Here is a 14,991-nt window from a genome sequence, read left to right on the forward strand (position 1 = left end):
TTGTATGATCTTAAACTCTTGGGGCCTCACTGTAGAATAACCCTTTAAAATATCTGTAACCTTCATTATTACTTTCAACTACTCGGAAAACAGATTTTCTCCCCTCGTGTCATATAGCTCTATTTACTCCATTATTGTTTGCTTTCTAAGTATAATTTGTCTTCCTTTCCACATGAAAGTAATCCCAGAAAGGTGATCAATGGTGAAGACTCTTATTAGTTTTTATGTTAGGTAAATGGGCTATTATTGTTAAATCTGCTTAATCTGTCAATGATCAAAAATCTGTATTTTTTATTTATCTGTAGCACTGGCTAATAGAGTTCTTGTGTACAGGATATGGTATAGAGGTGTCAGATAGGGTAGTTTTACATTTCTCTTACCTATGTGACCTTAGGCAAATCATTTTTCTTTGCTGGATTTCAATGTCCTCTTCTATAAAATATGCTTTGACAAAATGAACTCTAAGTCCTTTCCAGTTTTAAATGCTGGGAAAGCTGAAAATTCCTTCTTTTGGTAAATTATATTTGATTTTTTTCCAATTACATGTCAAGCTAGTTTTCAACATTCATTTTTATAAGATTTTGAGTTCTAAATTTTTCTACCTTCCTTTCTTCCCTCTTCCCAAGATGGCAAGAAATGTGATATAGGTTATACATGTGCAATCATAAAATGTATTTCCACATTAGTTATGTTGTGAAAGAAGAAACAGAACAAAAGAGAAAAGCCACAAAACCCCCCAAAACTGAAAATAGTTTGCTTCGGTCTACATTCAGATTCCACACTTCTTTCTCTGGATGTGGATAGCATTTTGTACCATAAGTCTCTTTGAATTGTCTTGGATTGTTGTATTGCTGATAAGAGCTAAGTCTATCATTTGTGATCCTCACACAATGTTGCTTTTTCTTTATTCTGCTCACTTCACTCAAAAGCTGAAAATCCTTCACTACCTATGGCAGGAAAGGACAGAGATATTATGGATAACAGAAACACTTTCTAGCCATTACTTTCTTTTTTAACCCCTTTCCCTCCTTTATTTCCATCCCCCCTTTCCTATTCCTCCTGCCTCATTTCTCTATCCTCTTTTCCAAGTTCTTCCACAATATTAATTGATTAATTCTTTTTTTCCTGCAACTTAAATAAACCTTCTGGTTCATTTGGACTGGTGGGCGGTGGTTTCTGAGTCCAGGGGCTTTCTGGTCAGCCCATTACATTGCTATTATTTTTTATTTCCTTCCAAATCCAAATCTCTTCTTAGAATTACTAGTACATTACATGTAAAATGTATGGGATTACCTGTCATCGGGGGGAGGGAGTGGAGGGAGGGAGGAGATAATTTGGAAAAATGAATTTTAAAAAATATTAAAAAAAAAAAAAAGAATTACTAGTACATTCCCTTTTAATTGATTGAATTTTACTTCTTCATTTCTCTTCCCATCCATGAAAGGATCCAATGGACTGGCAATGGGAGGAAAGAGGATCAGAAGCCATGAACCTGGTTGGTCCACAACCAGAGAGTCAGTCTTTAAATTAAAACTGTTGACATTTACACAGTGCTTTAAGGTTCCTACAGCCTTATAACAGCCCTGTAAGGTAGATAGTGATAGCCCCATTTTACAGGTGAGTATTCTGAGGTTTGGAAAGTTTAAATGGTTTGCCCATTGTCACTCAGCTAAAGTATCAAAACTGGAACTTAACAACTGTAGGCTCCTAATTCCAAGCCCAGTGATCTATGCCATGTTGCCAAATTGCCAAAGGATTACTGGCTTTTTATATGTGTTTGTCAGCTAGTGGGAGTATGTCAATTATCTTGATCTTTCTGGGAATGTACATTACTCCCAGGGAATACATTCCACCTCAAATCTTCTTTGATGTCTTTCCCTGGCTTTTCACTTGCAGCTATGTTTAATCTCTAGGAGCATGCCAGTATTAATATTAATTCTGCAATTGCTGGTGGTTGCTAGGTGTTCAATTGCTACTGACTGGGAGAAAAAAAGGAGGCAGAGGAATAGTTTTATGATACAAAAAGGGAGGTTTTGATTAAGGAGAGAATAAGTATATATTAGATTTCAAAGGTTGAAAGATCACTTTCAGGGTTAGTTACCTTAAAACCATTTTTCTAAAGGATGACTTAGTCACCAAGTGATCTGAAAAGTAACTCTTTTGTTAACATATTCAATTTTACTTTATCATTACAATGGAAAGTAAAGTCAAGTCAACAAGCACTTATTAAGCTCTGACTACATGCCAGGCATTGTATTAAGCTTTGGGGATACAAAGAAAGGCAAAAATGGTCCCTGTTCTCAAAGAGTCCTGATGAATATGCAGTCATATACCAATTACACACATACACACACGTATGTGTATATAAATGTATGTGTGTGTGCATACTCTAAATCAGAGATAATTCCTCAGGAATTGAGGGGAGTTAGGAAAGGCTTCTTGCAGAAGGTAGAATTTTCCTGAGACACCAAAAGCCAGATAACCAATATCATTTTGATCCTTTATAGACTATAAGTTTCATGAAGATAGATATTCATTGTAATTGGATCTTCCTTATCACCTAACAAGATGTTCTATTACTAAATTCATTTAATAAACATCTATTTATTTGTTCTTTGAAAAAGGATAAAAAGTTGTTCTGGAAACTACAGACCAGTGAATCTGAAATTAGTTTCTATCAATAAGAACAAGCATTGGCTCACTAAGAAAATGATTCTAGATTAAACCAATTTCCATTTTTGGTAGGTTCTTAGCCTGTTAGAATAGGAAAGTGTCATAAATAGAATGTATCTTCATTTTAGCAAGTTATTTCACATAATTTTAATATCTTTGTGAATAAGGTAGAGAAATGTGCTTGTATAATGCCTGCAAATAGGTGATGGAATGATTTTACTTAACACCAAACTAGCTCAGATATGTGGCCTGAATGGGCGTTAGGTGGGTCTCGGGCAGCTATAGACAGACTCTAGCAAGCCGGCAGAAGCAGCTCCAGCAAGGTGGACAAGCTAGTAACAAGGCCTATTGGGTAAAAATTCTACTATTTTGTTAGGACTCTTCCAGCTTTGCTGCAAAAAGAGGGGCTGTTGTACTCTGAGGTCATTTTATGCTACCTGTAGTATTGATAACAGGAGTCAAAGGTAGCATATTATGGGCTAAGATACAATTAGATTAGGGGAGGTATGAGTTAACCTCCACCCCCCCAAAAAAAAAAACATTAGTGGGAACCTTTGTGAGAAAAGTTTTGGTGCAGGACAAATAGAGTCAAGTTTGCCTCAGGTGGATTGATTTAGGACCCAGCTGTGAGCCCTTTGGACAAATGAAAAAAAACAAAATCAATTTTTAGGAGGTTACCAGAAAGTTCCTGAGACCCAAGTGAAGCTTCATTTATTTTCCTGAATTGCTTTTTCCTGGGAAGTATGTGAATATATTTTTATTAAGTGGATTGTTTATTTAAATGCTCAGGATCTGAATGATCCATTGTACCAGATGAAGAGTAACAACCCAAATAGCAGTCGGAATCTAATCTCCAAACTGGAACATCAGCTGGTACTGCCAAGGTAGGACAACCTCCTGATTCTCTATTCTAAGTGCAAGAGAGACATCTCCAAATCTGGACTGCAAAGAATAGGGAATGGATATGACCTGACCTGAAATGTGGCCACAGAGAGAGCTTCTGGTCTTCAGGCCATTGCAAAACAAGGAGGAAGGAATGTATGATGAAGGTTTAGGACAGGAATCATGACATCAAGCTCTTGCTGGGACACCTCAGTCTACTTTAATCTATGCTTTCAGGTAACTCAGATAAATTTAAATCGGGACAGACTGAATATTTTATAAGGGGTGATACAGTCCTACTCAGATAAATCCGGTTGGCTTACTACCTCACGGGAAAAACCAGGGAAATACAAATCATCTAGGAAATGAGAAGTTTCTAAGCATACAAGATCCAGATAATGAGGAATTCCAGCAAAGGAGCAGTTCAGAGGGGAGGGAGTGCCAGGTAGGAGAGGAGGGCATGGAAGGTACATATAAAGTTTATTGAATGGAGAAAAGCATACTTGAAAAAAATATATATTGGCTTATTTGTTTCCTTCTCAGCTGCAACATCTGTATAAGGACAAATAAATAAAACTGTCCAAAGTGTAATGAATTGCTTCTGGGGATGAGTGGTTCCCTTCCCTCTTCAAGCAAAGATTGATAGACCATTTATTCGGATTTTTATAACCAGTATTCATGTATAAATCTAGTGCCTCAGGTATAGCATGAAATACCTACATAACATGAGTTGAAATTCCACAGATCAGAAACCAGCTCCTTTCTTGGATTACGACTACAGTCTTGATTCCAGAAGTTCAAAGGGAGGGGTTGGAAATCAGATAATAATAAACTAGGGAGTTCATTAGTTGAGATGATTAGAGTGCTGTCCAATGGCCAGGAGTTTTTTGAAATGACCTCTTCATGAAATTCAGTTGGAGTTTAGATTTTAAGTGCAAGGAAGTGTGACTTCCAGTGGTGATAAATATGATGGCTGGAGAGACAGAGACATTCCAACAGGTGTTATGAATGGAGACTAGCAATGTGAGTGTGGATATAACTAGGCTTTCTCCTGCTTTTTTGCCTCTTGAGCCCCTGAAAAGCAGATTGTGGCTAAAGTGGACTGAGGTTGGCAGGGGCTATTCCTTAAAATCTACAAAAAGACAATAAAAATTTACTTACCTTACCTTGTGCCTGTTATTTGCAGAAACTTTCCACATGGTTTTCATTATTTTTCTTTCTTGAATTTTGTCTCTTTTAAACTATGAGTAGTAATGAATGATCTGCATGCAAAGGTGAAGGAAGTGGAGGAGACCAGTGTCTAGTTTATTAGATTGTCTGCAGAATTAAATAAGTCATGAAGGGGCTGGCTAAACCTCTCTCCTTCATTGTGGATGAGTTAATTGGGATAAGAATCTTATTGCCTTGCTTTTACGAATCACTTTTAAACACCAGAGGGGAAAGACTGTACAATTTATAATTATGCATCCTTAAGCCGATGGAGTCATTGGTGTTTGATTCATGTAGCTTTGGGCTGAAAGAAACTCTGGTCTCCCAAGTGAATGGCAAAGAAATGGACCCAAGGTTATGGAGGAGAAAGGTGTGATCTGAGAAACGAGGAGGAAAGGATTGGTTAAAATTGCAATAGCGGGAGGGAGGAACTTGCCATCTGTTCTTCCAAAACTTGCTGGAGAGTGACACCTGGTGGTTACATAAGCGGCTAGGCAAGGGCTAGAATGGTTAATCTGGTCCCTTGAGATTCCGACTGCACTGAACTTTCTTCCAACTCTACATTCTCTGACCCTGTTCCTGAAACAAATGTCTGGTTCCCAATTTTGTTCCTGACTTCTGACATCATCATTCAACTGAAACTGCCCTTTACCACTGATTTTAATGGCCAAACTTAACAGTATTTTCTCGGAGCTCTTTCTTCTAGACTTCTCTGAAGACATATTTTCTCTTGGATACTGTCTCCTCAGCTCTCCTCCTATCTCTGACTGCTCCTTCCCAGTCTGCTTTTCTTGTACTTTATCTAGGTCACAAGCATTAAATGTGGATTCTCCCTGTCTTGGGCCCTCTTTCAACTCTATACTATTCTGCTTGATCTCCTCAGATCAATTATCTTTATGCAGATGATTTAGGTATACACATACACACCATATATACATATATATATATATATAGTGTATGTGTGTTTATATATGTGTGTATTTATACATGTATATATGTGCACATACGTATGTATTTATATGTGTATGTATGTGTGTACATATATATATATATGCATATATCTATCTATATATGGATGCATTGATCTCTCCCCAGCTGCAGTCACATATTATCAAATTGCCTTTGGATATCTTAAATTAGAAGTTGTATAGCCATCTCAAACTCTATATGCCCCAAACAGAACTCATTATCCTTATTATTCCTACCCTTCGACGTCCCTATAATTGTGGAAGGCTCCACCTCCTAGTCACCCAGGTTCACAACAATCGCCCCCAGTCCTTTGTTCTCACTCATGGCATACATCCAGTCTGTTGCCACATCGGGTCATTTCTGCCTCCACAACGTCTCAGTCCTTCTCTCTCCACGCTCAGAGCCACCACCTTGGTTTACAGTCTCACCACTCAGTACCCGAACTATTTCAGCAGCTTTCTCTGACTCAGTTCTCTTCTTGTCCCAATCCTTTGGGTAATTTCAAGCATCCTCTCAGCATGAATAGCCCGGAGTGACACCAGAAATCTAAATAACCAAATCCTTAGACCGATAAACAGCAATGTAGAAATCACTCGTCATTGCTTGTGGCTCCTCTTATAGAAAAATGGACAAGGGTTGCTCTATTTTGTTCTGATAAGGACCCACCTGGGTGGTACTTAGCACTGATGACAAGGGTAAGGAGTTCTCCACCCTCCCACAATGCTCTAGAAGCCCCTGTTAAGGTTCATTATTTCTCCTAGTGCCCCGTTCTCACAAAACTAGCAAAAGAATTTACCCTTTCCCATTCCAAAGATCAAGATCTGTTCTCCTTGGCCAAAGGAAATTATGAATCACAGCTGTTTCTCTCCAGGCCTGCCCACTTTCTTTCAGGCTCTATTATCTTCAGAGTTTGTGTGTAATGGTCAAGGGTGTGTGGTCTTGGATAGCAATACTTCTTGGAAGGCAGTTTCTTTTTCCAAATCTGGTCATTCCCAGACTCAGCTGTGGCTAGAAAGAGGGAATTGTCACCAGCATTTGGGCTTAGAGAGGAAATACTACAGGGAAGATGGGGTATTAAATACTTTTTTTCCCCCTGAGGCAATTGAGGTTAAGTGACTTGCCCAAGGTCACACAGCTGAGAAGTATTAAGTGTCTCAGAGAAGATTTGAACTCAGGTCCTCCTGAGAACTTTTAGGCTGGAGCTCTATCCACTGCACTACCTAGCTGCCCCCAAATACTTGCTTTTTAAAAAGTTTGCTCCCATCATGTTCTATTGGATTCTCCACTCTGACCATAAAGCACTCTTAAGAAAAAATATCCTTTTTAAGAGCCTACTATGTGCCAGGAACTGTGCTAAGTGATCCTCACAACCAAATTTTAAATTGAGAAAACTGAGGCAACAGAGATTAAGTGACTTGCTAAACACTACACAGCTACTAAGTGTCTAAGGCCATATTTGAACCAGAGTCAGTAATACTCTTGGCTCAATCTGATTTTATCTATTATGCTTTCTAGCTGTCTCTTGCAGTACTACAGCAGTAAGGTCAGAAGAACTCAGAGAGTAGGCCCAGTCTTGATAAACTAATAGTAAAAATAAGAGTATTGGGGGCAGCTAGGTGGCACAGTGAATTCAGTTGGACCTGAGTTCAAATCTGGTCTCAGACACTTAACACTTCCTAGCTGTGTGACCCTGGGCAAGTCACTTAACCCCAGCCTCAGAAAAAAAAATTAATATTAAAAAAAGGAGTATTTATCTAATGCCTACTATGTGCCAGCGAGGTGGTGCAATAGGTCAAGTGCCAGGCTGGGAATTAGGAAGACGCGCTTTCCTCAATTCAAATCTAGTCTCAGACACTTACAAGCTGTGTAATCCTGAACAATTTGCTTAATACTGTTTGCCTTAGTTTCTGCTTCTGTAAAAATGTGCTGGAGAAGGATATGGAAAACTATCTTTGCCAAGAAAACCCCAAATGGGCTCACAAAAAGCCAGACATGACTGAAAAATGACTTAACAAATGTGCCAGACATTGAACTAAGTGTTTTATAAATATGATCTCATTTGATTCTCACAGCAATACTGGGAGGAAAGTGATATTATTATCTCTATTTTACAGTCAAGGAAACTGAGACAGAGTAAGAGATTTGTCCAGGATCACACAGCTGGTGAGTGTCTGAGGGTCCTCCTCCTGGGCTAACACTCTGTCCACTGCAATACCTATCTGCCAACTGACCATGTGCCTCTAGGAGACATTGGCATCCAAGGAGTTGCCAAATTACCTGATCCTACCAAAGAATTATGTGTAAGAAAATATGCATGTGTTTTTGAATCATAGGATTCATAGAGCCTAGAGCTAGAAAAAATGGGAGAGGCTCCCTACTCCAATGAGGAAACCAGTCTAGTTAAGTGACTTGTTCAGGTTGACACAAGTAGGAACCCACTTCCTCTGATCCCAGAACCATTGACTTTTCACTATGCTGAGTTGTACAAACTACCCACTTCCTAGTGCTAAGAAACCTCTCTTGTTCTTCTTCGATGCAATCTACAAATTGTGATGGAGTCTCATCTCAGAGAAGCATCACTGTTTGATAGCTGAAGCAGGCTCATGGACCACTCAAAACTTATTTCCATCTCATGGGTTAAAATCATTATTGAAGTTATTCAACTCCTTCGCCTCTCGTTATTTGAAATTTGGGTTCAATCACCCTGGGAAGCCTCCTCTATAGGAATGGAAGAGTGTTTTGACCCATAACAGAAGAAGCTGAATATCTTTCCCTATATCTTGAGTTCATTCTTATCACAGGGTTATTTTCTATCATCACAGACCACAGCATCCTGCTGCCTTTTCCTATTTTTTCTCCAAATGTTTAAAGAAAAGAAAAGCTTGACTCTGAATCTGAGCATATTCATCTCACTTTCACAAGTCATTCAACTGACATAAGTAATATTACTTCTTTGAAACTGTGTCTCCAATTTGGTGGGGTTTTTTTCCCCAATTGTATTTTATTTTTCCAAATGCATATAAAGATGTTTCAACATCTACCTTTTAAAAAACCTTTGTGCTCCAAATTTTTCTCTCTCCTTTTTTCTCCCCTTTCTAAGGCAGCATGCAATCTGATAGATTAAACAAGAATAATTTTTCTAAACATATTTCCATATTCATCTGCTGCACAAGAAAATCAGATCAAAAGAAAAAAACAACAAGAAAAGGGGGGAAGGGGCAGCTAGGTGGCACAGTGGATAGAGCAGCAGCCTTGAAGTCAGGAGGACCAGAGTTCAAATTTGATCTCAGACACTTAAAAGCTCCTAGCTGTGTGGCCCTGGGCAAGTCACTTAACCCCAGCATAAAAAAAAAAAAAAAGAAAAGGGGGGGAGAGGAAGCATACAAAAAAACAACAACAAGGAGACATTCAGTCTCCATAGTTCTTTCTGGATGCAGATGGCACTTTTTATCTAAGTCTATTGAAATTAGCTTGAATCTTCTCATTGATGAGAAGAGTCACATCCATCACAGTTGATCATCACATGATCTTCCTGTTACTATGTACGATGTTCTCCTGGTACTGCTCACTTCACGCAGCATTAGTCCATGTAGATCCTTGCATACTTTTCTGAAATCAGCCTGAAATATAGAACAATAATATCCCATTACATTCATACACCATGTCTTATTCAGTCATTCCCCAACTAATGGGTATCCACTCAATTTCCAGGTACTTGCCACTACAAAAAGGGATGCTACAAAGATTTTTGCACATGTGGATCTTTTCTTTTTTTTAATGATCTCTTTGGAATATAGACCTAGCAGTCTCCAATTTGTAAAGTCGGTGATAAAAATTGTGACATTCCTCAAAAATTCTCATTTAAAGAAATTCATTGTCACTTAAACTCACATTATATTGTGCTATAACTCATGTTTATGTACCATTTTCAGGTTAACAAAATATTTTGCTTACTTTAACTCTTTGAGACCAATAGAAGGCGTGTTATTAGCCCACTTTCCAGAGGAAAAAAACGAGACTTAGCAAGGAGATCAAGATTGATTTGCTCATGGTTATATAGCTGTAATTGCCAAAACTGAGATTCACCCCTACTAAAAGTTTATATATATACATATATATATATATATACATATATATACCACTACAAATATATGTGTGTTTACCTTATTCCCTGCATCACACTGTAACCTGCATGAGGATAAGAACTCTTAGAGTTGTATTTCTTCAATCCTATTCTCAATTCAGTTTTTGCCTCTTTACTATTATCAGAAGAAATTGGTTCACTGTGCAAAAGGAGAGAATGGTCACTGACACCAATTCATTTAATAACTACTTAAAGAATATACCACTGTGAGTGTGTGAGGACACTTTACTTTGTCCCCTGTTGATGTATAAAGAAAGAATACATGACCTCTGCCCTTTGGGAACCAGCAGTAGTTTTCTTGAGTGGGTAGAGAACTGAACTTGTAAGAAGACCCGAGTTCAAATACTTGCTCAGAAACGTATTTTCTGTGTCCTGGGAAAGTCACAATCTCTTTTCTATGCAAAAACGGGATAATAAAAACTATAGAATTTAACTCTCAGTTTTGTTGTAGGATAAAATGGGATCATAAAAAAAACAGAGCTTCATAAACTTTTTCTGCTTGCAACCCCTTTTCACCAGAGAAATTTTTTGCATGATCCTGGGTACATAAAATAGATATACAAATTAAATATTTACTGATAGTAAATCATAATTTCATGATCCCCACGTTGTTATATATCATATAGGGGTCACAAATCACAGTTTAAGAAGCTGGGGTATAAAATATTTTACAAACTAGAAAAGGCTATATAAATGCCAGTTATTGTTACAATCTAGTTCAAGAAATTACTTTAAGTAAATTCAAATTATTAATCCCACAAAGGGTTTCCTTCAATTCCTCTAATACAGTGGTGTCAAACTCAAATAGAAATGGGGACCATGAAACTATACACAAGGATCTTAGTGGATATAGATTGACTTAGAAAAGCACGTATTACCATCATCTATGTTTTATTTTATTTTTATTTTTGTTGAATATTTCCCAAATACCTTTTATTCTGCTTCCTGAGGCACTCAGGATTGTTATGGGCTGTATTTGACACTCTACTCTAATGTTTCCTACAAGCTCTTCTTTATATCTCACCCCAAATTTGATATGGTTTCATTTTAGTTATGTGATGATGCTTTTTTCTTCTTTGGTTGTCCTGCTGGTAGAGATGAAGAGAATGGATAAATAACTTAGTTTAGATAAATAACAGTTTGTTCCAACTAACTTCTTAGCCAATTGTTAAATTCTTAATGTAGACATTTATACCTCGGAATTCTGTAAATGCTACAGATCAGGGCTTGATTTATTGTTTTGTTGATTATTTATACTTAAAAATTATGGAGAAAATATTAATTATATGAACTTAAGTGGGGTTGAGGGGTTTTTTTTTTGGGGGGGGGTTGGTTGGTCTGTTTTTTTGTTTGTTTTTGAGAACCATTAGTTTAACATTTACCAGCATACCACTGGTTCGATGCCTTTTCCATTTAATAATCCTTCAAATACTAGAAGACAGTTCCTTCTAAGTGTTTTCTCCTCTAGGTTTAACATCTCCTGTTTTTTCAAATTTTTTCATATATTATTAACTTGTGGCCTCTCACTATCTTTATTTCCCAACTCTAAACTCTTTCTAACTTATCAATGCCCTCCTATAAACACCCACTCAAAATGCTCTCCATGTCTGTTATGATCAAAGGAAAATATACAAGGACTATTATTTCTGGAAGTAATGAAATACAAGATTGCATTCTCTTCATCGTCTGCCAAATCACTCTTCTCACTCATGTTGAATTTATGATTCTCAAAAATCCTCAACTCTTTGTCAGAACTTTTGCCTTTTCATGCTTTTCTCATCTTATACTCATCAAGTTGAGTTTTGCTCCCATGTGTATAATTTTATATTCATCCCTGTGAATTTCATCTTATTAGATTCAACTTGAACGCATTTGTCAAGATCTTTGGCAATGTCACCTAGTATGTTAGTTATTCCTACCTGTTGTCATCCATATATTGAATGAGTAGACCATCTTTACCTTTATCTAAGTCACTGATAAAATATTATATAACAGAGGGCCTGTATAAATCTTTGGATTCATGGGAAATATTCTGCCATGTTGATATCAAGTTATTAATGACTACTCTTTGGGTCTGTCTATTCAATCAGTTCTGAATTCATTTATTCGCATTATCATTTAGTTCACATTTCCTCTTCTTGTGTAAGCAATAGTATGTGATACTTTGTTAAATGCTTTGCTAAAGTCTAAATATATTTATAGTGTTCCCTTAAGTCTACTAATTGTTAAAGAAAAAAAATCACTCTGGAATGACTTCTCAGTGATATCACACTGGCTCTTGGAATAGTGGACAGTGCTGAATGTGAATTTAGGAAAGCCTGCATTTGAATCCCATATCAGTTACTTAGCCATTCTCAGTTTGAATCTTCTTAATTGTGCACATAACTAACAGTGTTGTTGTAAGCATTATAAGAAATAAATGCAGCATTCTTCAAATATTAGTGTTATACAAGTGTTAACTATTATTATTTGCTTTCTTTTCTAGATGCTCATTAACCATGTCTTTTATAACCTGCTTTAGAATTTTCCCAAAAATTGAAATCAAATTCACTGACCTATAATTTGCTTATTCTGTTCACTTCTCTTTCTTGAAAACTGTAACAATATTTGCCCTTCTACAGTTCTTTGATAACTATTTCTTCTTCCATAATATTTTAAATATTATCAATCGTATCTATCAATTCTTTTAGAACCTAGGTATATGTTTCCTTATCCTGCATATAAACATCCTGTTATTCATTTTTGTTCCATTATTTCCAGTGGTGGTGTTCAGTCATTTTCAGTCGTTTCTTCATGACCCCATTTTGGATTTTCTTTGCAGATACGCAGAAGTGGTTTTGCAATTTCCTTCCTCAGTCCATTTTATAGTTGAGGAAACTGAGGCAAACAGGGTTAAGTCACTTGCTCAGGGTCACACAACTAGTGTCAGGAAGATGAGCTTTCTTCACTCCAGGCCTAAAATTCTACCCACTGCAACCTTACATCTCCTTTATTTCCATTACTAAGATCATTCTCCTTGCTGGAGAAAACAGAAGCAAAATGAAAATGAGCAAATCTTTTTTCTCTTTGTCAGTAATCAATATTCCATTCAGGCAGTAGTCCTGTCTCTCCTTTGAGTTTTTTCTTTGCCCAAAAAAAAAAATCCTTTTACTTTTCTCTTAACTTCACTTAACTTCAATTCATTTTGACCTTTTGTATTCCTGATGACATTTTTATAGACACTATACTTTTATATTATCCTCTGTTGCCTGGTCTTGTTTTCATCTTCTGTAAATATATTTAACTGGCTGATAAGTTCCCTGTGCATCAACATCAATTTCTTTGAGTAACTCCTATTGTTTTAAATTATTTATTTGGATTGTTTCCCTTAGTGTCATCTGAAATTCATTCTTTCAAGTTTCCATCCCTATGAGATTAACTTTCTATCTTTCCTCTGAAAGATTTGAATCCTTTTCCCTAAAATCTAGGGTGCATATCAAACATACTTAATTTTTATCTCTTCTGAGACAAATCCTAGAATGGATGGTGACTTCCTCTAGGCCAGCTTCCTATTATTTCCACCCCAGCCACAAGTTCTTCCCTATTAGTGGAAAATCAAAGCCAGAATAGAATTTCTCCTTGTTGATTCTTATACCTTTTGGAGGATTGAATTATCATCAAAATAAATCTAATGATAGGATTTGTGCAGGAAAAGTACACCAAGAGATCTATGAATTATTGAAGTCTCCTCTATCTATTATATCTGTGCCAGGCTTGTGATGTTTCCCAGATTTTTCATCTATTTCCTCTTTATGTCAGTAGTATGTTGTGACAAATCACTTCTGTTCCTCCCATCACTGGTCTTTACCTTAATGTTATCCACCATATTTCCTCCTGATTCCTAGATTTCTTCACACAAGTCTATCTTTTTAATATGGAAAGTTATCTTTCCCTAGCCCTTTTCTTTTTATCCTGTTATTGAAAAATAAGATATAACTACCCAGAGCTATATTTTAGTCATGAATTTTATCCTACCAAATTTCAGTGACACTTATGACACCAAATTGGATCCTTGTGTTAGAACCTCTAGTTTGGACTTGTCTTCACTTGGAGCATTTGTGGTCTGGATTTTATTATTGGTCTCTTATGTTGGATATGTTCTTTCTTCACTATAGTATCTGATTTGATAGAAGTGTAAGCAGTTTTTTCCCCTCAGCCCTGTCCTTTTTGATTAAATTTGCAAGATTTTGGGAAAATACAGTCTTTCCAGTTCTAATTAGATACCCATGGTATTGGGAAAGATTGAAGGCGAAAAGAAAGGTAGATGGCAAAAGATGAGATGGATAGATGCTATATCATGGAAATAATGAACATGAACTTTGATGGCCTTTGAGTGACAGTGGAGGATAGATAGGTTTGGTGTGCCATGGTCCAAAAGAGTTGGACCCAACCAAATAACTGAATAGCAGCAACGACAGCAAAATCCCTGACCAGGTATCAGTCGTCCCTGTGGCATTCTAAATTGCAGCAGAGAAAAATAATTCCCCTTCGCAGGCTCCATCTTCTTAGTCAATTGTTTACTTCCCATATAAAATTTCTCTTCCACATCTCTTTCCCTAAATGGATAGTAGTGAGGAAAAAACTCCTTGACCTTCCTATTGTTTTTAATTTTTTGCCTAAGACTTTGTAATCTTTAGCAATACTTTCTAGGTTCCTTCTGGCAGTATCATTTATGCTCTACACCACCCCACTTCCCTCCTGCCTGTTTTACTCTTCCCCTCTTGCCACCCATTGCTAGTATGGGTAATAGTCATTTGTTTTATTAAGTCTTCCAATGTTTTGTTGTGTCGGATACATGCTCCAGGAAGACACAACAAATCTCTTTACTGCTTTAAGTTGAGTTTTGCTTAGCCATTCTCATTTATCCTCTTTTAGTTTCCTCATTTTTGAAATTGGAATAATTTTATTTACTTTATAGGATTGCTGTCAAGATCAAATGAGATAATGTGTGCAAGTGCTTCCTAAATCTTAAAATACTATCTATGTACATGTGTATTATAACTATTTACATTATTGCTATTTACTTTACCGAGTATTCTGTAGAAACTCTCAACATCATTGTCACAGCAAGTTTA

General features: G+C 36.8%; 2 long non-coding RNA genes across 3 annotated transcripts in view; one reads left to right on the forward strand and one right to left on the reverse strand.

Annotated features, from left to right (window-relative positions):
* Positions 1–6,760, reverse strand: part of LOC141559509 (uncharacterized) — a 39,677-nt gene extending 32,917 nt beyond the window's left edge. The window contains exons 1-2 of one of the 2 annotated variants that reach the window (XR_012487451.1): positions 6,530–6,760; positions 4,722–4,817 (exon numbers count right to left, since the gene is read on the reverse strand). This is a non-coding gene — a long non-coding RNA (uncharacterized LOC141559509). Of the gene's footprint in view, positions 1–4,716; positions 4,818–6,529 lie in introns of both variants that reach the window. The other variant, XR_012487452.1, reaches the window with a different exon arrangement.
* The window catches only part of LOC141559510 (uncharacterized), a 46,078-nt gene continuing 34,465 nt past the window's right edge, over positions 3,379–14,991 (forward strand). Inside the window, exon 1 of the long non-coding RNA XR_012487453.1 lies at positions 3,379–3,557. This is a non-coding gene — a long non-coding RNA (uncharacterized LOC141559510). The remainder of the gene's footprint in view (positions 3,558–14,991) is intronic.

This window comes from Sminthopsis crassicaudata, chromosome 3 (genome assembly GCF_048593235.1).
Source record: "Sminthopsis crassicaudata isolate SCR6 chromosome 3, ASM4859323v1, whole genome shotgun sequence".
In the NCBI taxonomy this organism is placed as follows: Eukaryota; Metazoa; Chordata; class Mammalia; order Dasyuromorphia; family Dasyuridae; genus Sminthopsis; species Sminthopsis crassicaudata.